The sequence below is a fragment of the Hypomesus transpacificus genome, chromosome 1, assembly GCF_021917145.1.
Source record: "Hypomesus transpacificus isolate Combined female chromosome 1, fHypTra1, whole genome shotgun sequence".
NCBI classification, from domain to species: Eukaryota; Metazoa; Chordata; class Actinopteri; order Osmeriformes; family Osmeridae; genus Hypomesus; species Hypomesus transpacificus.
This window is the reverse complement of record NC_061060.1, coordinates 9,740,689-9,763,252: the sequence shown is the minus strand read 5'-3', so window position 1 is coordinate 9,763,252 and position 22,564 is coordinate 9,740,689. Positions and strand designations below refer to the sequence as shown.

General features: G+C 48.1%; 1 protein-coding gene across 1 annotated transcript in view; it reads right to left on the bottom strand.

The window, feature by feature from the left end:
• drp2 (dystrophin related protein 2) overlaps nucleotides 1-22,564 on the bottom strand; it is a 92,076-nt gene that overhangs the window by 49,991 nt on the left and 19,521 nt on the right. The window contains exon 2 of the mRNA XM_047038081.1: nucleotides 10,678-10,822. The gene's annotated coding sequence lies outside the window, so the exon portion shown is untranslated. The remainder of the gene's footprint in view (nucleotides 1-10,677; nucleotides 10,823-22,564) is intronic.

Genomic DNA, 22,564 nt, shown 5'->3' with positions numbered 1-22,564 from the left:
ACATTGAGAGGTCAGGTTCATCGTTGTGACGATGCACGTCCCACCATGGGAGGGTGTAATAAACCTTCAGGCTGGGCACTGTGCTGGGACAACAATAGTACGCTGATTAACAATTACAGAGTCATTTAACAAAATAGCTCATGTAACCTTGGGGAAAGAACAAATGGATGAAAAAAAGAACAATCGTACAAGTAAGAAAATGGGATCCAACGTTTCCTCTCCTAGTCAGCCCATGGCCAACTTTTGTATCAGGCCTGTGTGCTATTCCCACAGCTTAGCTGGGAACCATTTGATCACACACTGTAAAGCTCATTCAGTAATCCATAATGATGAATGCATTAGAGTAACATTTAGCTCCTCCCAGTCTTGGCAATGAGCCTTGTGATTTGATATCTAACAATAGAAATCTCATTGCTTGTCAAGACGTCCATATTAATTTGCTGTTTCCCTGTGAGCAGCCTACTTGAGTCTTCTAATGCCAACTCATTGGGAAGTCAGATCACACTCACTGAGGTTGGAGCCGGCAGAGGGATCATGGAATAATCATGTCCTACTTTCACCCAAACCCACCCAGAAGACTTAGGGACATGTTATTCACCAAAGTACTTCCATATTCATACATTCAAACCCTATTATGTAATACGACATAACAAAGAGTTCCAGCAAGGAAGGTTAGCTCACCGCTTGATCTAGTTATCTCTGCCAGCTGAGGCTGGGAAGGAAAGTTCTAGCAAAGCTTTGGTGTGCTCAATCACTCGCCGAGCCGACACAAGTTGGCTGAAGTCGGCCCTGCTTCTGGAGCTCCAGGCCAGCAAGGTCTTTTGTAGAAGCCGTGGGAGGGGGGGGGGGGGTGAGGGGGGTGAGGGGGGTGAGGGGCTGGGGCGCTGATGACTGATTAATGGTTCTGTCTGCCCATGATGCCAGAGGCACAGGCCGTCTCTAAAGATCTATCAGTAGTAAACCAGGCTCCTGCCAGACAGATTCCTGTGTTTTTGTCCGTTCTCCCCCCCCCCTGTTGTGCCATTCAGAAAAACACTGAACAAGAAGCAAATTGCTGCGTTGGACCACCAAAAGACAGCCTTTTTTTCTACAGAAAGCTCAGATGTGCCTGGATTCCCACATCTCACTGCGTGTCTCGATGTTTCTGATATGAAGGATTGGTCTCACTTGAGATACTGTATGTGCTGGCAGGTCGACCTTTTGTTCCAATCTCCCTTTGACATCTGTGAATGATTTAGGGGAAACCTCCGGCTCTGGGTGCACTTTTCCAGTTAGGTCCGTGCCCCGAGAGAACAGACCCTTAATCATGTCTCTAACCAGACTCATAAAGCATCCTGAAAACCTCCCTCGGGAGCATTGCTGGGTAAACAATACCATCGCTCTGTCACAGTGTTGAATTAGGCTTTCGCAACACGCATGTAATTAACATTTGTATTCTGGCTGAGGACAATAATTCATCTTGATTAAATGGAAATTGAACAACCCCTGCTGAAACGCACAGTCACTCTCTCCAGCGAGGATCTGGGTTAAACTGAACGGATAAGCAAATCAGAGGAGGGCATTCATTTTTGGGGGGGAGAAAATACAATTGCCGCACAACTCCCCCCCTTCCTCCTCCCCACAACCAGACTTGTTCGACAGTTTCTTCCAAACAAACAGAGATATTGGGGGGGGGGGGGGGGGGGGGGGGGGGGGGGGAGTGTGGCATGTTTGTGGCCCACGAACAGGCAGGAGAGAGTGGTTTGAGCCGTCTGGCTCTTGCCAGGGAGAGCTGCTGCCGGGAGATGGGAGTGAGCCTCTGAGAAAGTGACAGGGTCATGTATTGTGACTGCAGCTGTGGAAATTTTAATTATCTGTGCTAACCTTTTTCGGTGGGTGTCAGCACCATGCGTCGATCCCACCCTTGAACAAAGCAAGGTACGGACGAATGTTTCGCTGTTAAACCGAATACAAAAGACAAAGTCATTTAAATATGTTGGGCAAGGGGAAAGCAGGCGGGAGAGGTGGAACAGCGAAGGAGAAAAGGAGACAGGGTGCAAGCAAGCCTGAGCAGAGAGGGGATAAAAACTTTGAAGCAGCAATGCCTTCTAGCCTGAAGGCAGCTGGATCACTCTCTCTCTGGAGTAAGGGAAACTGGGATAGAGAGAGAGAGAGATAGGGAGAGAGAGAGAGAGAGAGAGAGAGAGAGAGAGAGAGAGAGAGAGAGAGAGAGAGAGAGAGAGAGAGAGAGAGAGAGAGAGAGAGAGAGAGAGAGAGAGAGAGCAAAAGAGAGAGAGAGAGAGAGAAAGGGAGGAGAGAGAGAGAGAGAGAGAGAGAGAGGAGAGAGAGAGAGAGAGAGAGAGAGAGAGAGAGAGAGAGGAGAGAGAGAGAGAGAGAGAGAGAGAAAGGGAGAGGGAGGGCAGAGAGTGAAGCTTTGAAGATCACAGTTATGCCAGCCCCGTCTGCATTCGACACCCCATCAGTGAGCGGCCCTGAACAAGACCCAGCTCACCCTTTCCTGCCTCCTCTCCCTCCATCCACTCATGACCCTCTCTCTAGTCCTCAGCCCTGGGGATGGAAGGGAGGCATGAGGGGAAGGAGGTGGTGCTGCTCCATCTCTCACATCGTCTCCCTCTCCCTAAGATGAGAGTGTCCGCGAGCCACACAACCCCAGCGCTGCGCTCCACACGGACAGTCAGAGAGCGGGGGGGGGGGGACAGAAGGAGAGGGGGAGGGGGGAGAGGGGGAGGGAGAAAGTTGCAAGGGAGAGGGGCTTGTTGTAATCAAGGCTGGCAAATCAAACCGAAGTAGATCCAGAAAAATTGCTCAGAGAGAAAGGAAGAGAGAGAGAGAGAGAGACAGGGAGAGAGAGAGACACAAAGAGAGACAGAGAGAGAGAGACAGATTGGGAGATTTTTGTTGTAATCAAGGTTGGCAAATGCCACAAGGGGAGTTCCAGGGAACATTCTGAGATGGGAGCGGGGGGTGGTGATGGTGAGGTGTTGAGGGTGGGGGGTTCTGGGGGGGAGACAAAGAAGGAAGGAATGAGAGCCATGGGGTGAGAGACACGGGGTGCTGGGCTGTGAGAAGGAGAAGAGACAGACCGGATGCTCCTAACCTCCACGCATACACAAAGAGCCAGAGCTATCTCTGAAGCCACCATGAAGCCCTGCCGTCTTGCAACAGCAAGTGCACACTCGTCATCCCCCCCCCCCCACATCACCTGCACCCTGCTCAAAGCACATACAGTAAAATAGGAACTGCTTGTGTAACAGTCGCACACTCAGCGCAGCCCCCAGGTTTTGAGTTTATCGTTCCTCATCCTTATCGTTCCTCACACCCGCATTACATTTACCTAATCTGCTCATTCACTCTCCACAGATGTTTCACACTACATGTCACAATCTCTTTATGTTTAAATACCTGCACTCCCTTCAGTGCGGTGCCAAGTCTTGTTTGTCTTCCTAACCTGCATTTGTAAGCATTTATTTTCTAGATCCTAATTCCTGTGTAATGACTTCTCCTTCTGTGAGACCCGAGTCTGATTCCTGCTTTGACCCAACCATGGGTATAAATGCTGATCACCTGATCCTTGCCTGCCCTGACCTGGCTTTTCGCTTAATCCTTTTGATAACGATTGCCTTACAATAGAAGCCCTGCACCTGGGTTCAAACGACTACATCATCCTGTCCGTTTGTTACAGCTTGACTGCAAAATTGCCATTTATAAAATGTTTCAAAGAATAGACAGAATTCACTTTTTCTCAGGTCTGGGGGGAAAAAAAAGATTCCCTAATGTCCCTAATGTAACGTACAATGCTTCTTCTTAGGATGGAGCGCAGCTTAGCAACCGGCTCCAGGGAGTTGTGAGTGGTGGAGCAGGGAGGCAGCGCCGTCTCCATGCCCTGATCTGTACCGAGCTAGCGGGCTAGCTCAGCTGCTCACTGTCTCCAGTCTCTGGTCACGCCATGCTGCCTGGCACCATTACACCGGCCATCACTCAGAGTGCAGGGTGGGCATTATTCATGGTAGTGGAGGAGTTTGTCAGGAGCTGTGGCCGTAGGTGTGGTGACAGGCCTCTCAATCAACCAGTGTCCACGTCTCACCTCGCTGGCCGCCCGCCTGAACACCCGGCCACACGGCCACCTGACCCCCACAACATGGCAGGCTCTTATGTGAGTAAGGCAGGACCCAGACAGTGGTGGGGGGTGGGGGGTGTAGGGGTGGGATGTTGTCATCCCTCCTGGGTGAGTTACTCCAAGCATAAAGGGGGTGGTGAACACCTTCATTTGGAAACTATGTGTTTGTGATGGGAGCCGGCGGGCCTCGTCGCCTGACACAAATAACGTCCAGCCCCTGTCAACGTCAGCACGCGCCCCGCTGAAAGACGGCCAGGGGATTGTATTAACTTGTTTGTTCAATTTCACAGAGCCACATAACTCCTCTGCCATCACCGCCCCCACTACCAAACATTCTATCCCCACAAACACACACATTTCCCGCCCTTCACCCAAACACGTCTCCCCAGACTGAAGTCATCACAGCCTCTCACGCTGTCTGGCAGTCTGGCGTGATCCAGGTGGGCAGGGGGGGTCCCTTATACAGGCCATTCAGGTGTGTCACGCCATCCCTCATGGCCAACTGTAAATTCCAGCGGCACTTATTTCTGCTGACAAAGTGTGGAGCAATTCGCAGGCACTATTTACTTGATATCACTGCACTTGATACATTTACATGTGATCGTTCACGGCTGCCACGCCGTCTGGTATCTCAGCTCAATCACGGACATTAGAGCAAGTCAAGGTGAGTTGTCAGCGAGCCTCTTCGTTATTTACGAGTGTCTCCTTCGGATAATGTGCATAAGGTCCGACACATTACCTCAGCCCGCCCACTTTCCACACCGGCTCGCTGCCGTGATTCATTCTCACTAAGAAGGGTGGATTTATGTCTGCTACAGGATACTGTGGGCAGAGGCTCTGCCATCCTGTAATTATTTTTAGATCCAACGTACATCCGAGTGCTTTGAAGGATAAATAAGACTTAGTTGTGCAGTTTCAGCAAGATAATGCAGTGCCATCCTTTGCTCTTTCTCAACACTGGGATGGTGCTGGGGGAGGATAAGAGACAGAACGGGTACAGGGAACTCATCCAAACTCATTTCTAATGTCGTTTTCCAGGGGAAGATTGAGTTATACTTTGTACAAACCTTTTGTGAGAAATCCTGCAGTCACGCTAGTCAAGTACCTTAACTAATCAAGGGTGAGTTGGATGATTTATATCAAAATATTACCAGATTCAATCAACCGTATAATTGCATAATTGATTAGTTCACCCCGCGGGGGGAGAGAGGAGTCTGGAAGCAACGCCTCACAAATACATTTGATGAAGAGCTCCATGTAAATATGTCACACCGAACAACACGTGGAACCAGAGGCAGGAGGCGCAGCGGTCTCGCGCTGACGCATCCCTGGAAACACCCCACCTCTCTTCTGCTATCACTGCCCCACACAACAGCACAGGCCCAGCAGTGGAGCATATGGAACCCTCTCCTCACTGGTGTTAGTGTCTGCCACTGCCACACTAAGTAGGGATTAACTTGGTCCTAATGAAGGGCAATTTGGTGGTGGTTTTAGGAGCAGCCAATGCCAGCGAAGGACCCTATTTCCCATCCTGACAATTACTCAGAACTGGGATTAGCGCTGAGGTGCTAAGCCGAGCAGAACGCCTGGAGAATGCTAAACTCTCAGTGCTGTGACACACTGTACACACATATAGAACACATACGTGCACAAGGGTTAGCACGTAGACACTCACAAAGCTGAAACACAGACACACACAAAGACACACATACATGGGATCAATAGCTTTACACTTCCCCTCCTCTGTGGCACACATCTAGCTAAAAGCAAACCATAATGCATCAGAGTGACAGCATACTGCCGTCCAGTCACATCCAGCAAAACACACAACCCTATCCTGTCTACACACTCTCACACAACCCTATCTTGTCTACACACCCTGTCACACAACCTTACCCTGCCTACACACCCTGTCACACAACCCTATCCTGTCTACACACCCTGTCACACAACCCTATCCTGTCTACACACACTCACACAACCCTACCCTGTCTACACACCCTGTCACACAACCCTATCCTGTCTACACACCCTGTCACACAACCCTATCCTGTCTACACACACTCACACAACCCTACCCTGTCTACACACCCTGTCACACAACCCTATCCTGTCTACACACCCTGTCACACAACCCTATCCTGTCTACACACACTCACACAACACTACCCTGTCTACACACCCTGTCACACAACCCTATCCTGTCTACACACCCTGTCACACAACCCTATCCTGTCTACACACCCTGTCACACAACCCTATCCTGTCTACACACACTCACACAACCCTACCCTGTCTACACACCCTGTCACACAACCCTATCCTGTCTACACACCCTGTCACACAACCCTACCCTGTCTACACACACACACTCACACAACACTACCCTGTCTACACACACACACACTCACACAACACTACCCTGTAATCACACTCTCACACAACCCTCCCCTGTCTACACACCCCCTCACATAATGCATTTACACCTCCCCTTTCACAACACATAAGGATGCCACACCATGCACCGCCTTACACGAAAGGTTCTCACACATGAAGATGCTGAGAGGGAATCATCTGTCGCTGTCAGGTCCTAATGGTGAAGGGCCACCCACTGTGGTTCAGCTTCATCAACCTGGACTAACGCACGTCCCCTCGCACACACGTCCCCTCGCGCACACGTCCCCTCGCGCACACGTCCCCTCGCGCACACGTCCCCTCGCGCACACGTCCCCTCGCACACACGTCCCCTCGCGCACACGTCCCCTCGCACACACGTCCCCTCGCACACACACATCCCCTCGCACACACACGCTTTAAGGTTGCCTGCTCGCACTCGGGTCAGGCTGAAGGAGAGAGCTGAAACAATGATTACAGTTTATCTGCCTCAGTTGGTATGAAAGAAACATGATGACCGTTCAATGGTGTTTGACTACGCTACACCACGTCCACTGTTCTCGCTCATGAATTACCCTGACATTTCTTCAGATATGCAATTCACAATTACAATGTAACGACCAATGCATTCATGCAAAAATCACCATCAAAACCATTTTATCGACCACTGACGTCAATAATGCCCCATAGTGTCTTTATACATACAATTGAAATAATTCCAAGGTCATTCCATCAATGTCTCATTTACAACTTGCGCATTACAGGTGACCTGAGCTGTTCCTCCAGAAGGCAAATCACAATATTCTAATCTTGGACTTCACCGTCAACCTTGCTTGCAATCACGCATCATCTCCCGCTCTCTACAGCGTGGTACTGCGTGATTGCTTGGCAGCTTCACCAGCCCAACAGAAGCTCCTTGTTCAGCCTGGCTCCCTCCTCCCTCCTCCCTGATACCATGGCAGTAATGAGTTCTGTTCTTTCCCCAGGGCTCGGAGGAGGCAGTTTCACAGAAGGAAACACTACTACTGTGTACTAAAATCCCACGGAGGCGCATATCAACTTTTATGACCATTCCAGAGTGGTAAGCTCAGAGGATGAGTTTAATTGACTTAAATTGCACACAAAATATTGCTTGATCATGGACATCATCGTATTTAAATCTGTTTCTTTACTGAATTAATTTGGCTCCGAATGGAACTAGTTTGGATTTGGTTGTGTTGGTTATGAGTGAAACATCCTTGGTGTGAAATGAAATGGATGTAATTTCAGAGCTGATGGAAGACGGGGGGAATATTGTGAGAGAATTGGAGCAAGCATCTGTCTCTAACCTAGAAAAATGTCAAGTCCTGTTAATCTTATCTGAATGCCTGCCTACTGACGTGGATTTAATTTTACACCAGTGTATGCACACTGCCCTGAGCACACAGTAGCAAGCATACAGGAAACAAGAAACACAGGGGAGGTGCAGATGAAGGTTCCTCATCAAATGTTTACATTTTGTGGACATAATGTTCAAACCCACTAGTACAAACACACAAACCCTCCATCTCATTTCTCTCGTTTCCATGAAACACACTCACCACCCCTCAACGCACATGTACAATGTTCTCAAATAGCCATGATGTGTCCACTGCTTGGAGAACTAGCAGTCCCAGTCTGTTTCCTGCCACCCATCCACCCCTCGCCCCTCGCCCCCCGCCCCCCGTCCCCCACATTAGCCAGCCTTTGGAGCGGACACTGCTAACTGAAACGGGAGTGGGAGATGGGGCGACTGGAGGCCTGGGAGAGGGAAGATGCCACATTAGCTCATCCTCAGGGGCTTCTGTGCTGAGCACGTTCCACAAGCCTTACCCCCAGAGGAGAGCACACACACTGGGGGAGAGCCAGAGCTACTGAGGGGGAGGAGAAGAGCGGGGAGGAGGAGAGGAGAGGAGGAAGGGAGCGGGGAGAAGAGGAGGAGGAGGAGGGGAGGAGGAGAGGAGAGGAGGAAGGGAGCGGGGAGGAGGAGAGGAGAGGAGGAAGGGAGCGGGGAGGAGAGGAGGAGGAGGAGAGGAGGAGGAGACAAAGGAACTTTCGAAGCAAATGGCAAAAGCATCATGATGCTCTACTTTCTTAACCAGACATCATTAGGATCAGGAGATAAAACTGAGAGAATACTTATAATATAAGAATGTTGTTCTGTGAAACATCTGATACTTGGAAACTGGGTAGAACCCATGGTGTTAAAGGGATCATTTAATAATGATTTGTAACTTGCCGTTACAAAATAAATCTTAGTGGGAGGTCTGCAGCTTGGCAGAGCCTTCAGTAAACAGTTGAATATGCTTTATCACATAACGAGGGCAATAAAAGTGGTTCATTTTAGCTATCGGGCATACATACAAATTAAGCAATTGTCTTATGGTTCAATTGAGAGCAGGGATTGTTGCACTCATTTGTTTTAAGAAAAGGAAAGTGCACTTCCATCCTAAATGAACTGCTACCAATCATGGTTCTCTGCAATAATGCCGGCCCAGATAAGGAGGACTGCAGAGGACATTATCTCCCTCAACATAACTCCCTGGCAGGGAAGCAGAGCAAGCTCTCTTCAAATGTCTCCCAGCGAGATAAGATTTTAAAAGACTGCGACTCCAAAGGCGGATCCGTTATTGCAGCTGTGGAGTCGAGGCAACATCCTTGCGAGGCGCGAGTTGGAAGGGACATGCCAGCCTCTGTGTGGATGGCCAGCTAACGCCTCGCAGTCCGCCAACCCCAGGCAGCATCAGGGCATGGGCTGCCACCCAGCAGTGGCAGAGTCCTTGCTACTGACCTCATTGTCTGTGCACAATACTGCTATTCCTCCCTGTTCCAGCTACAGAGCCCTCCCTCTCCCCCCATCCACCTCCCTCAGAATCAGGCAGAGCTGCTTGGTAAGCTGGGCTGGATGGAACTCTCTCATTTAGAGGCTGAGATAAGGGCAGGCTAAGGATATTACTTGTGGGTAGACACTGATTGAATGGGCTGCAGTGGGTCAAACACACCTAAATGACAGCTTGCTTAGCACCCAGGAGGGATTCATCTGGCTCTGAGGAGAGCCCATGTCTGATGGGCCTGTGAAGACTACTGGCTGTGGAGGCGGATTCAATGATGACATTCAGAGTTATAAGAGAGATTGGTGGAGGTGTGAGGGGGGTGCTGGAGAGGGGGCGGGGGTGCTGGAGAGGGGGGGGGTGCTGTGGGGGGGGGGGGGGGGGTACTGTAGTGTGGAGGGGGGGTGGGGGTACTGTAACGTGGAGGGGGGGTGCCGAGCACAAAGCCTGCACTCACATCTTGGAGTGATCATGTGAGTCAATACATGTGTGGGTGAGACGGGTAAACAAATGAACAGCGATATCACTCTCATCTGGGGCTTTACAGGCCCTGTAAGAGAAGGAGGAGGTGGAGAAAGAGAGGCTGATTGGGGGATAGAGAGAGGCACAGAGAGAGAGAAAGATTGTGAGAAGGGAAATAGAGAGAAAGAGTGGGAGAGAGAGAGTACGAGATAGAGAAAGGCAGTGAAACATGTCTAATGTCCAACAACACCTTGACAAAAGTACAGGATGTTTTCCATATCAGCCTGAGCTCAGAGGACAAATGATTGGAGTCAGAGAGAGGACTGACCAGTAAAAAGCTACATGCAACAAACTCTCTGCCAAAACACACAACTGATTACCAGCAGAACAGAAATACAACCTAGAAATGTCAATGATTTGACCTTCTGGTCACCCGAAATCTGATTTTAAGTTGCACCATTCTCAGTCAAGAGAGCATTTCATTCTGAAAATTGATTTCGTTTCTGCGTCTGTTCCCCCTCACAGACAAGCACTTTGAAATACTATTTGTGAGTCTGACATACTTCTAAGATGGAACCTGTAGTTTGATGAAAGTCAGTTGACTCTCTTTGAAATAAGAAAACATAACCGCTTTGATTGGACATCCAAAGATTCCTCCTGAACCCTGCGTCACATACACTAGAGAACGCTCCCCTCTCACTCAGAACAGACGCACAGACCACTACAGTCAGCATCACGGATAACCCACAGATAAACAGACAGCAAACAGCAATATAAAAACTGTCACAAGAGACATCAATCTGGCAAATCTACTGCAATGATAACTGGACGTGGAAGACAACACAAGTTAGTTACCCAGCGGTGAAGACGTGATTGACGTGGATGCAGGTTTGAAGCTTCCGTAGAATCGGGTCTAAATGTCTCTTCGTCTCTGTTTCTCTCCAGAGGCAGATAAGGGGAGGGTTAGAGGCCGGGGCAGCACTGTCCTCACAGGGGGCACCTAAAAGGAATGAAGGAGGAAAAGGGTTGAGGTTGGAGGTTTAGAGTGTTATTGCAATTGACCAGAGGATATTTGATGAGAGGCATATCATTAAACAGCTGTCTCTTTGAGTTGGAATTTTGGCACTGGGCCCAATCCCAAAAACCCCACCCCGCTACTTGAGGAAGCCAACATCCAGACCCATGGGAGTTGCAGTAGTGAAGCTACCACTGGTGGCATGCAGCAGTGTGCATGGCATGGGTTTAGCACTGCTTTCACTGAGGGGACAGCAGTAGAGTATGACTATGCTGTAGGCCAGTCCAGCCCTGACTAACCCTGTCCATCCCTGACTAACCCTGTCCATCCCTGACTAACCCTGTCCATCCCTGACTAATCCTGTCCAGATCTGACTGGCCCTGTCCTGCTCTGTCCAGTGGTGCTAGTAGCAGAACCGGTCCTTATCAGCAGCCAGCATGCTCATTCCTCAACGCGCTGGCCTCTGAGAGGAAACAGCAGACCAGGGAGACAACGCCCAGAGCATGTCAATGAGCCCCGGCCCACTCACACACACACTAACAGCCTCCCTCCCTCCCTCACCCCCCCCCCACCCCAGCCCCTTTCCACAGCACAGTGGCAGGCCAGGGGATTTCATTAGCTCCCCCCAACGCAGAGCCAGCACAGCCCGGCAGTGAACGACCCAGCCCCAGGTCTACCAGCCATGTTAACATGCAACAGGAATCCTCCTCTCCCACACACCGCCCTCACGACCTGACCTTTACGGAGCATCCATAAGCCCATTTGATATGGCCCAGCCGCAAGCAAGGTTTTGGGGGGCATGACTGAAAATAAAGTGTTAAGTGTGAAATAAGAGGTTGATGTTTAGTAGGGTTGGCAGCATTTACATTTAGTCATTTAGCAGACGCCCTTATTCAGAGCGACTTACAGTAAGTACAGGGACATTCCCCCCGAGGCAAGTAGGGTGAAGTGCCTTGCCCAAGGATACAACGTCATTTGGCACGGCCAGGATTCAAACCGGTAACCTTCTGATTACTAGCCCGACTCCTAACCGCTCAGCCACCTGACTCCATGCATGCAGCTCGATGTAAACTTCTGTCATTTTGCTACCAAAACAGAGAAGGCCAAAAGTCAGGGAGTGGACATAAAAATATATGCTCCAAAACTGTTGAAAACACAACCATGAAAGTTTAATGCTCTGGTACCGGCAAGCAGAAAGGCAGAGAGATTAGCTATTTTCCAGAGCGGCAACTGACATTCATAATTTACATTACAGTTTCATCTGAGAAAATGAGGTTCTCTCTCATCCTTGTCGTTCTCTTCGTAACCTCTTTCTTTTCCTTCTATCTCCACTTCCTCTGTTCCATTATTTGACAACTTGAAACCACAATGGTGTTAGCACTGTGAATCTGTTTTACCTAAGAAATACCTAAAATGCTAATTATCTAGCCCCACATCAGAAGAGAGTAAGTTAGAAAGGAAAGAAGTGAATAAACAAAGTCTGTTTGTAAGAAAGCGTGAGAAAGTTTATTTTTTCAAATCACGAAGCATTTACTGGAACAGCTTTGAGTGATTTTTACAGACATTTTAAATCGAATTAAACCATAACAAAAAAATACCATAACAAAGGACCAGAAAAAAAGATAGAGAGAAGAATGGAGGGAGGTAGGGGGGAGGGAGAGAGAGGAGAGGCAATGTCCTTCAGAGGCCACTCTGAAGTGTACCACCGTGTCACTGGATGTTAGTGAACTCTTCACCCCTTTCTCCCCCTCCATTTTCATCATCATCCCCTGTCCCCGAACATTTAGCTGCCACTGTAACAGTGTTTTAGCCAACATCCCAGCTGCTCAGGTCTTCGGGGGCAGGGGCAAACTGGACTGTGAAAACCACAGACTCCAGAGTGGGCAGCACATGAGGGGGCCTGCAGTGCTGCGACAGAGAAACCACTCAGGAGTCCTGCTGGACGGCCCAACAAGGCCTGGGCCTCAGAGTTCACTGCAGAATCAAGGAGACAGAAAAGGGCTGTCACTTTAAATAGGACAGCATGCTGAGCTGCGCCTCACAACACTATGTTATTCATCATCCACTGAGTTAACCCCACTGTCACTTCCTCTCTGCCAAGATAATGAAGCATTTTGTCATTCGAAATTGCCGTGCGCTCATTCCGATAAGTGTCAACAGTGTTTTGGGAGCATGAAATAGCTTTTGGTGGGGGTGGGTGACAAGGGGGTTGACTTGATTGAATCAGTCTTAAAAGTGGCTAGCGATTAACCAGAGATTAATTCAGATGCTGACAAAACTACAACACGAACAACATCGGGTTTAGCTCAGTTGTCTAGAGGCTTTGCCTGAAGATCCAGAGGTTTCAGGTTCAAATCCCTCTCTGTATATGGCTTTGAATAAAAGAGCCTGCCTGAATACCTTATGTAACATGCATTAAAGACACTGGTGTCTTCTGGCATGAGATCGCACACACGCACATAGGCTGAGCAGGGCTCCTCTGAGGCTTAGAGAGAGAGAGGGAGAGAGAGGGAGAGGAAGAGAGAGAGAGAGAGACAGAGGGAGATCTCAAGAAGACGCAGGCAGCAGCAGCACAAGCCCAACAACTCCCATCAAGCTGGGGTGTGTAGAATGAGAAGTGAAGCGCTGGGAGAGCCGGCTGTCACTCTCTGTTACTCTCTGTTACTCTGGCCCGTGTCAGCAGTCCCCTAGCAGGACCCCAACACAGCAGCTACAGTAGCATGCTAACGGAATAATGCATACCTTTCTCAGCCATTAGACTACTGCTGTCTGCAACCAAGCCTCCGCAGGCATATGCAGGCCCCCAACCAATAACTCCAACCATCTTTGATGGTATCACGAGTAGGCAGCTCTTAATCCAAGCCTGGGTCTTCGTTCACCAACTCGTCACTGTCTTGCCAGGCAACAGTTTGATGTTGATTCAAGCAGAGACTGTAAAAATGTGTCAGGGGCATAGTTAATCCGCCCACACAAATACAGCTAACGTGAGTAGATAGCAAACATGAAGCATCGAAATGTTTTGCTTGCGCGAAAGAGCAAACAACCACAGAGGCTCCCACTCTTGGATTCTTGTTCCACAGCTTCACAGCAAGGACGGACAGCAGATTTGACCAAATTCTCTCACCTTCCTCATCCTCAGGAGTCACCGTGTGAGATCATTTGTGAAGTTTTCAACCAGGGGGATGACAAGACATTGGACTTGTATTCCAAACATCAAGGATGCTTACATTTCCTCAGTGCTCCCACCACTTGGCAGATGTAACCACAGTCCCGTGCACCTCTCACCCTCGACCCACCAAAGGTCCTGTCCCCTGGGATGAGCGGGACACTGAGGAGGCAGGCTGAGGAACATCCCTGGCTTCAATCTGTCTAAGGATGGACCAGCTGAGGGAACATTGCCAATGAGAAGAACCTGCTCTTTGACAGGTTTGATAACAGCCCTGCCTGCTCTCTCCAACCTGCCTCCCTCCCTCCCCTTCCCTTCCTTCCTCCCTCCCTTCCCTCCCTCCAACACCCCCCAACTACCTCCCCCTACGACCCAGCATCACCTCCCCCCACCGCTGCACCCGTCCCGGAGGAGCCTCACAGCATGTTCATGCAGTATGTGTGTCACCGACGTCACACTGGTTTGCTTTGCACGTATGTGTTTTGTGCTCCCATGTACAGCCCCTTTGTATTTTGTATTGGCAACACGTTCATTTCTAGAGCTGATTTTACTTAGAGTGCGATTTTGTTTTCATCTGGACTGCTGGAACATCACAATTCCCCTTGGGATTAATAAAGTGCCGACCTAAAGTTGAATAAATGTCTGGCCAGTCCGGCAGAACGGCGCTGTGCCCAGCAGAGGTGGTGAGACACATTGAGCGCCCATCTCAGAGTGCCTACTCTCCATTACTGTGTCCTTCCTGCCACCCTTCTCCCTCATCGCCATGGATACATTATTCATGCTCACACATGGCGTGGACCCTGCTGAAGGAGGTTAAGTGAGAAGCCCTGAGATGTTTTGTGTGTGTGTATGTGTGTTAGAGAGAGAGAGAGAGAGAGAGAGAGAGAGAGAGAGAGAGAGAGAGAGAGAGAGAGAGAGAGAGAATGTGTCTTTGTGTGCATGAGTGAAAAAGGGAGGCAAAGGGAGTAGTGTTTGTACTGTGTGTGTGTGTGTGTGTGCATGCATGTGTTTATTTGTATGTGTGTGTGTACGTATCCTGGTCCTGTGCATCTTTACGACATGCCTCATGGAACACCTTGACGAGACACTGGATCACCCGGGTCTACTGAAGCCAGAGGAACACTTTACATGAACCTTCCATCCCCTGACGGCATGACAATACTCCAGTAACTGTAGATGATGCTTGTACTTGTCTTTGACGTCCATGAGTTGGGGGTCTTCGGGGGGTTAAATGCTTTTGTAGCTTGTAGGTCATTTTCTCAGGTAATGATCCCTGTCTGAATACCCAGCATGCAACAGGTGAATACTGTAGTCTGAGGCTGTCGCCGATCAGCGCCACGATTAATCTCTAAAATCCTTTTTTCCCCCAGTTGTGAAACACAGCCACAAAACTTTATCGCTCTTCATGAATAATTATGATGACACCCTGTGTTATTGCACCTTGAGATATTCCATCTTTGATTCCAAAGCCCATAAACATGACCATTAAATCTGCTTTTAACTACATTAAAAGTGCCTTCATGACACTGTGAGACTGAATACAGTTTCAACAGAGCATCAGAATCTATTTAGCTTTCCAACCACGTGCCTGCAATTTGGTTAACCATTTGTAGTTTTCTTTTTTGTATTATCTCAATGCATCCATTCTACAAGATGTACAGAACAGATGTGTTTTGCTCTGAACAACTTTGTGAGCTGGGATCGAGGGACACAACTATTAAATTATCTGTATTGATCTATTTGTTGTTTGCTGCAGAATATAGTACTGAATGCATTTTCCTCACGCACAGTTCACCATCTTCAGCTTTCCATCCTCCATTCTGGTCTGAAACATACATAACCAACACACCAAACTGACCAGAGCAGAGCCCGGTCCAAGGCCAACTGAACTCTTATTTCTAATTTGATAAAGCCTTAGGAGGTAAGATTACTGCCCACACTAGCTGTCCAAGAGAATCACCATATATATCTGCACAGCAGAACTCCCGACAGGCCGCTGATACGTCACAGTAAGAAATACAGCTCATCAATATTATTTACACTGTACTGTAAAGCCATGAGATGGAATTGCATTTTTGATGGCTTCCCTGTGAGACTGCAGTATCTTCATCAGTGAGAGAGCTCCTTCTCTCAGCCTAGAAGCTTGGTTTGATGTGGGGGGACTCGTGCACTTCTCTGATAAAGGGCCGACTCATTATTTTTGGGGTCCTGTCATCCCAAAGTCAGATGATCATGTTGGAATGATTGGAGAGTGTAGATCCTCTTATCTGGACCCAGAAGCACTGTCTGTACTGTTCCTCATGCTCTCTCTGGTCATGTGGATGGTTGCCTCCCCATGGTCGAGGGATAGCAGGGCATTTAGGATTCTAAGAGATAAATCGCCATTAGTGGTGGATGCGGGAATCTCTAGATGCCGATACATAAAAAAGTGGCTGATAGGCTAATGCACTACTGGTGCACACCTGCAGTTTCAACCATAACCTCTCTGATCAGGCGGGGCATATGGTCTGTCTGTAGTCTTATCCAGGGAGGGCTGCAGTACTTAATGATGGGGAGTCTGGTCAAAGAGATTGCAGTTTTTGCTTTTCCATGGAGGAAAAATACTATCAGAATAACAGAAAGATATCTTACTAATAAACCAATGACAAAACTGGATGATTTAAAATGTAATTTTTAATGACTTGCCGTCATTATAAATGATTTAATATTTTTTCTTCTTCAATTCAATGAATAAACACCTTAAATTGTGTCCCTCTGCTTGGAACAGCATGCTTTTTATGAGATTTACTTCCAATTATATTCACTTTATTGCAGTGACAGGTTTAACCATGGTGGTGACATTAGGCTGAAAATAGCCATGCCTACCATGGGCAACATTTTTCTTCGTTCCTCCGCGAGCAAACGCAATGAAAAATGCTCCTTCCAGCTCCACATCTGTCTCCTCCTCTCAACAGCGTCCCTTCAAAGGCGGCACATTACTCTGAAAGACTGCATCTTAATATACATCACACACATAGAGGCTTTATTACTGTATCACATTCACAATCCATTTCTTTCTTCCGTTTCCTTTCATCAGTCTTTCATCCAATCAAGACTGTCAAGTTGAATTTGAATGGAGCTCGGCATTATCAGGGAGCCCCCCCACAGTCAGTTGCCCACACAGACTCAGGACACTTGCATTGTCCTTGCACTGACATACAGCACAGTGCTCGCTGTCACTAAAACCCTGATGTTCCCAAATTCCACAGACACAACTCCTCACCACGCCTCACCACGCCTCACCACTCCCAACTCCTCACCACCCCTCACCACAACTCACCACCCCTCACCACCCCCCACCACCCCTCACCACCCCTCACCACCCCTCACCACTCCTCACCACCCCTCACCACCCCCCACCACCCCTCACCACCCCTCACCACCCCCCACCACCCCTCACCACCCCTCACCACCCCTCACCACTCCTCACCACCCCTCACCACCCCTCACCACCCCTCACCACTCCTCACCACCCCTCACCACCCCTCACCACCCCTCACCACCCCTCACCACTCCTCACCACACCTTACCACCCCCCACCACCCCTCACCACCCCTCACCACTCCTCACCAACCCTCACCACCCCTCACCACCCCTCACCACCCCTCACCACTCCTTCCACAAATGGTGAGGTTATCCCGTCTCTACCGTCTACCTCCCTGGGTGTTTTTCCGAGGAGCTTTTAGAGCTCCAGCTTTACATTGAGGTCCTTGAGGTGCCAGTGCTCAGCACCGGCCAGGAAGCAGCCGCTGCGGGCAAAGTGTGGTACTGAATTATGTTGACAGAAACATTGCTGCCTCACAGATGCAGCCACCTCATTCACCTCCCCCCCCCCAATTTCCCAGTGACATTTCAGAATGAATGATATTTAGGGAGAAGGGATGGAAGGAATTTCATTTGAGCAATGAAATTACCCAAGGTTAAAGAAAGAAAAACAAATGCAATCAGGTCATTGATTTTTTTGACGAAAAACCTCAGAGCGGTGATCCATTGGAGGCAATAAAGGAAGTCTATAAATAAAGCAGCTTATATAGCTTGGTGCAGCCTTCACATCTGCCTCTGTCCACGCACACAGCAACAGATATCCTGCCCCTTTATATGGCCATGGCTACCATTCATTAGGTAATGTCTCACTACTAGGGGGGAAAACTGTGCTATGACAGAATAAAAATACACTTTTTTATAGGAGAATGGAATTTTGATTCATTGTTTTCATTGAATATAAAGTTTTCTAGTAGAATACTTGTCATGGAAAAGAAAGTGACAGAGGGTTTTTCCACATGAATTCCATCAGTAAAAGTTTTGGTGACTCAGGTATTTCTGTATTTATTTTCTTTCGAAGCTTAAGTCATCATTCTGTCCCCAAGTGAACAGGCTTGGCACAGCAGTCCTCAGCTGTCACCTGCTGAGAAAAAAGCTCTGGCCCAGAAGAATAAAGTCTCAGTCCGTATCTCAAACAATGACAACTATACCTGTCCTGAAGCCTGTGCTCAGGCACCTACAGACAGCAATGTTACGTTTGGAAATGTTACAATTTGAATGTTTAAACCTCAGTTTTATTTTCTCCTTAAAGCTACTTGTCATTAGCTTACATAGGCAGTTGTAAAACGCAGGGCAAGTTTCTAGGCATTCTGTTGTTGCAACTTCTTGTTTTTTATTCCGAAAATCCCATTATCGTTAATGGAAGGCAAGGAAAAAAAGGTGCATTTTACACAGGGCGAGATGTTTCGAAAGACACAGGAGGTTTTTCCATTACTAGAGTCTGACTTCAAAGTTGGCTTATATCAGCAGGAAGAGAAATAAAGAGACAGTAAGAGTATGAAAAAGCCCTTCCAGTACCGAGGGCCTGTAAGATCCCCATCATCAGACCCCCTTCATTTAAATAAGAAATACAAGCAAGCAGAGTCAAAATGGTTGAAATTTGACGCCCCTGAGCCAGACATCTTGAGAAGAATAGACTCCTTCCGCTGCCAATTCCATAAAGCCTGCACAGCAAATTTCACACAACCATTTTGCGCTCTGCTGATAAAACACTTTGAAAGCCCAATGACACAGACAATGCTTTCAAATGGGAGAGAGCGACGTTTCCTTTCTACCAGTCCTTTTTCATCAGTGTCCCAAATAACAAACTAAGGAAACTGAGGACTGGAAATGGGGGAAAAATATTTGGATAAAAGAAAAAGAACCCACAGCCACACCCGTTTCAAAACAGGACGGAGAAAATTGTTTGGCAAAAAATGAAGTCACAACAGAAAAATGTGTTTATTAAAATATCCGACAGCTGATAGCACTCAGACTGCAAAATGAATAAAACATTCTGGATGCACAATTTCAAGAGCTGGTTGTGATAAGGCTTATTATGCCTAGCGAGAGAGGCCCCTTTGACAATGCCACCACTAGAACCCAGCACCTGTCCACCATGCTATCAGACACTCCCTCGTCACAATGTTCCCAGCTAATCTCATTTGCATGTGATACTCCAGCTCTTTATTGACGAATAAATGGCCACGACTGGTGAGGAGCGCTTGCTTTTAAAGCTTAATGTGAGGGAAAATGAGATAGATTGTGGAGTCAGAATCCTGTAAATCATGTCTTTCCCTCGCCTCATTGCCTTTTACTCATCTCAGGAGGAAACGCGTCTCTTAATGAAGACTTCACATCTGGATTTAGCTGGAAAAAGGCATTATTCACCTCTTGGCATCATCATCTGAACCAGTAGAGCAGGCCAACCAGAGCTGGACCTCTTCTCCCCACAGCCCTTCTGGAGAGCCTTAGGAGAGGACGTTCAATTAAAGACCACTTACAGGACTCCTCTCCCTCCCCTCCGCTCCCTGCTCCTCGGAGCAGCGCGTCGCTCCATCTCACCAGCCTGCTGCCTGTGTGCCACAAGCTGACTACAGTCTGGAGGCTAGGGCGGAGAGAAGCTGAACTCCTCAACACCAGCTCTGTCCTCGCAGGCCTCCCACTGTTGGCTCATCCAATCCTTTTTGCACTGTCACAGTTGACGATGTCATGCCTTATTAGCAGACTATGTGGAGGCACGCACCCGTGGCCCTGTGTGGATACAAACCCCTAGATGAGGATGCCATTGTTGTTTCCTCTCCATTCCCACACAAAGGGGTGGGTGAGGAAAAGTACCTCACGTGGCTGGTGCAGGTCACTGTCTGCACATGCAGCTCCAGACTTTTGGGTTTTGTTTCTGGAAGGGTCTGTGTTTGGGGCTGGGCGTTTACACAGTTCCCCCCCCCCCCCCCCCCCCCGTGGCACAACAGCACACCACATCTATTTCCTCACAGCGGTTAGCTCCATCCAGCCCCTTTAATCCATCTGACGCTTCTCCCCCTTGCCCAGTCCTTTTCACAAGTTCAAACCAGCGCATTTCCCATTAGCCTGAGGCTGAGGCTGCCCTTCTCTGGACCTGAACTGACATTCAGACGCTATTTAGAGCCATTAGGCCACCAAGGTTAGCACTTAGCTTACATTTTCACAGCTCCAGGCTGCAATGTTTTTTTTTCATCCTTGTTTTTTTTCCATCCTTGTTTTTGTTGCAGCTGCGAAAGCACACTGCACACAGGGCCTTCAGTTGCTCATTAGCTGGGGTTTTGGGTCCTCTAACTTGAGCTGAAAGAGGAGAACAGAGGAGAATGGTGGAGAGTTCAAGGCAACATGTAAGTCATTGAGGACAGAGCTGCTTTTAACAAAGAACTGGCAGGCGCCATAGGCTACATCTTTCAAAAGCCAGTAGGGGCCACCATGTTTCTGGTGAGAGTGATGAGAAAAGGAGACTAGGGATGTCAGTAGTTTGATACATTATTATAGGAATGATATAGTGGCTTCCTGAATGACAAACAATGACACGCTCTCAAGAATCAGTCGGTAGTTCTCTTGGTAGTCCTTGACAGACAAGTAAAGGCTCATAAATGTCTTGATGGAGTTGAGGTGAAGGAGGTCAAGAGAGACTGTTTGGTTCCCTATACTGCCTCGAGAGAAAAGAGAAAATGCCAAAGGTGATGTGAGACCGAACCTGTACGTATCACATAGAACACCAGAACCTCTACTAGTAATCATAACAGAAGAGTAATTTACAGGAGATTATATATGAAATAAAATACATTACTGAGGGGTTAAGACAGACACAGACACAGCTAGCAGGGTTACAAATTGAAAATGCTAACAGAGTACAGTGCAGGTTTGAGGTGTCACGTTTCAAATGGGATCAGGAGAAGGGGTTAAGAGATGCAGCACTTACACTCAATAACTCAATGGCACTATCTTCTAGTGCTAGTCTATGCGACATTCTAAATGGATAGGTGTTTTTTGGAGCTAATCCTTCAGTCTACAGTGCTGTCAATCAATCCCTCACAGAGAGGAGAGAAGAGGGACATTATCCAATACGAACAAGTTTTCATTCCATGAGCAATTACACCAAAATCTAGACACTTTACAAGCCAAACAAGAAAGGATCTTTCCTATGATCTATTTCTGTTCAAACATCTGCAGTTCAGATGAAAACTCAGAAAAATTAATGATTCCTGTTTGGATTCACGGCAGACATGAAAGTAAAATGATTCATTCTGGTGTTGAAAGTGATAGGCTTGCAGTGGACATTCCTACATTAGTATGGTTTGAATATAATCTAGTTTAAGCTTCAGAATGCTCCATGTGTTTCTTTGTGTTGTTTTGTTCATACAAGACACTAATGAAATGTCAAAGAAGAATAACTGAAATGAACTCCTGGCAGGAATGATACCGCACAGAGCCCGGGAGTAGAACCACTTAGTCAGTAATTACAGTAAAATAGCATGAGCATAGTTTCAATACAGTTATTTCTAGCCTCTATGGTTGTCACAATCCCGCTCTCTCTCACTCTCTCTCTCACATACACACACACTCCCACCCTCTCTTTTCATTTTTCTTCAGAAACGTTGGCCCTAGATCCATACCCAGGGAATGAAAAGGTCCTAATGTTAGTTTTCAGGGAAGTATGGGAGACTTTGTAAAATAACTTCCAATCCCGATTCTAATTCATGGGGAGGAAAATGCATTCATGTTTAATAAGCAGGCATAGCTCAAATTATAGACCCAGAGAAAGCCAGCCAGTATTTCCAGAGACGGACATATCAGAATGATGAGCAGCAAGATAAGGACGGCTAGCCCTGGCTCCCCAGCACCCCTGCTTCTCACTCACATCTCCTCCAAATGTCAGGCGTTTCATGCACTCGCGAAAATTGAGCCGCAAACTCCTATTGACCTCAGGCGAAACATGACAAGAACGCCTTGTCATTTCTGTAAGGTGCAGAGCAAACTCATCTGGGCAGTGTGGCAGAGAGAACGGGAGGGAGGGAGGGAGGGAGGGAGGGAGGGAGGGAGGGATAGCGGGAAAAGGGTGTAAGCGAGGGGACATAGAGGTGGTTTAGCAAAAGAGAGAAAGTGAAGGATTGGAGGAGGGGGTAGAAAGAAGAGGCAAGCGAGAGGAGCCAGGGCAGAAAGGAGAGAGAGAGGATGGGAGTAAGAATGAGAGA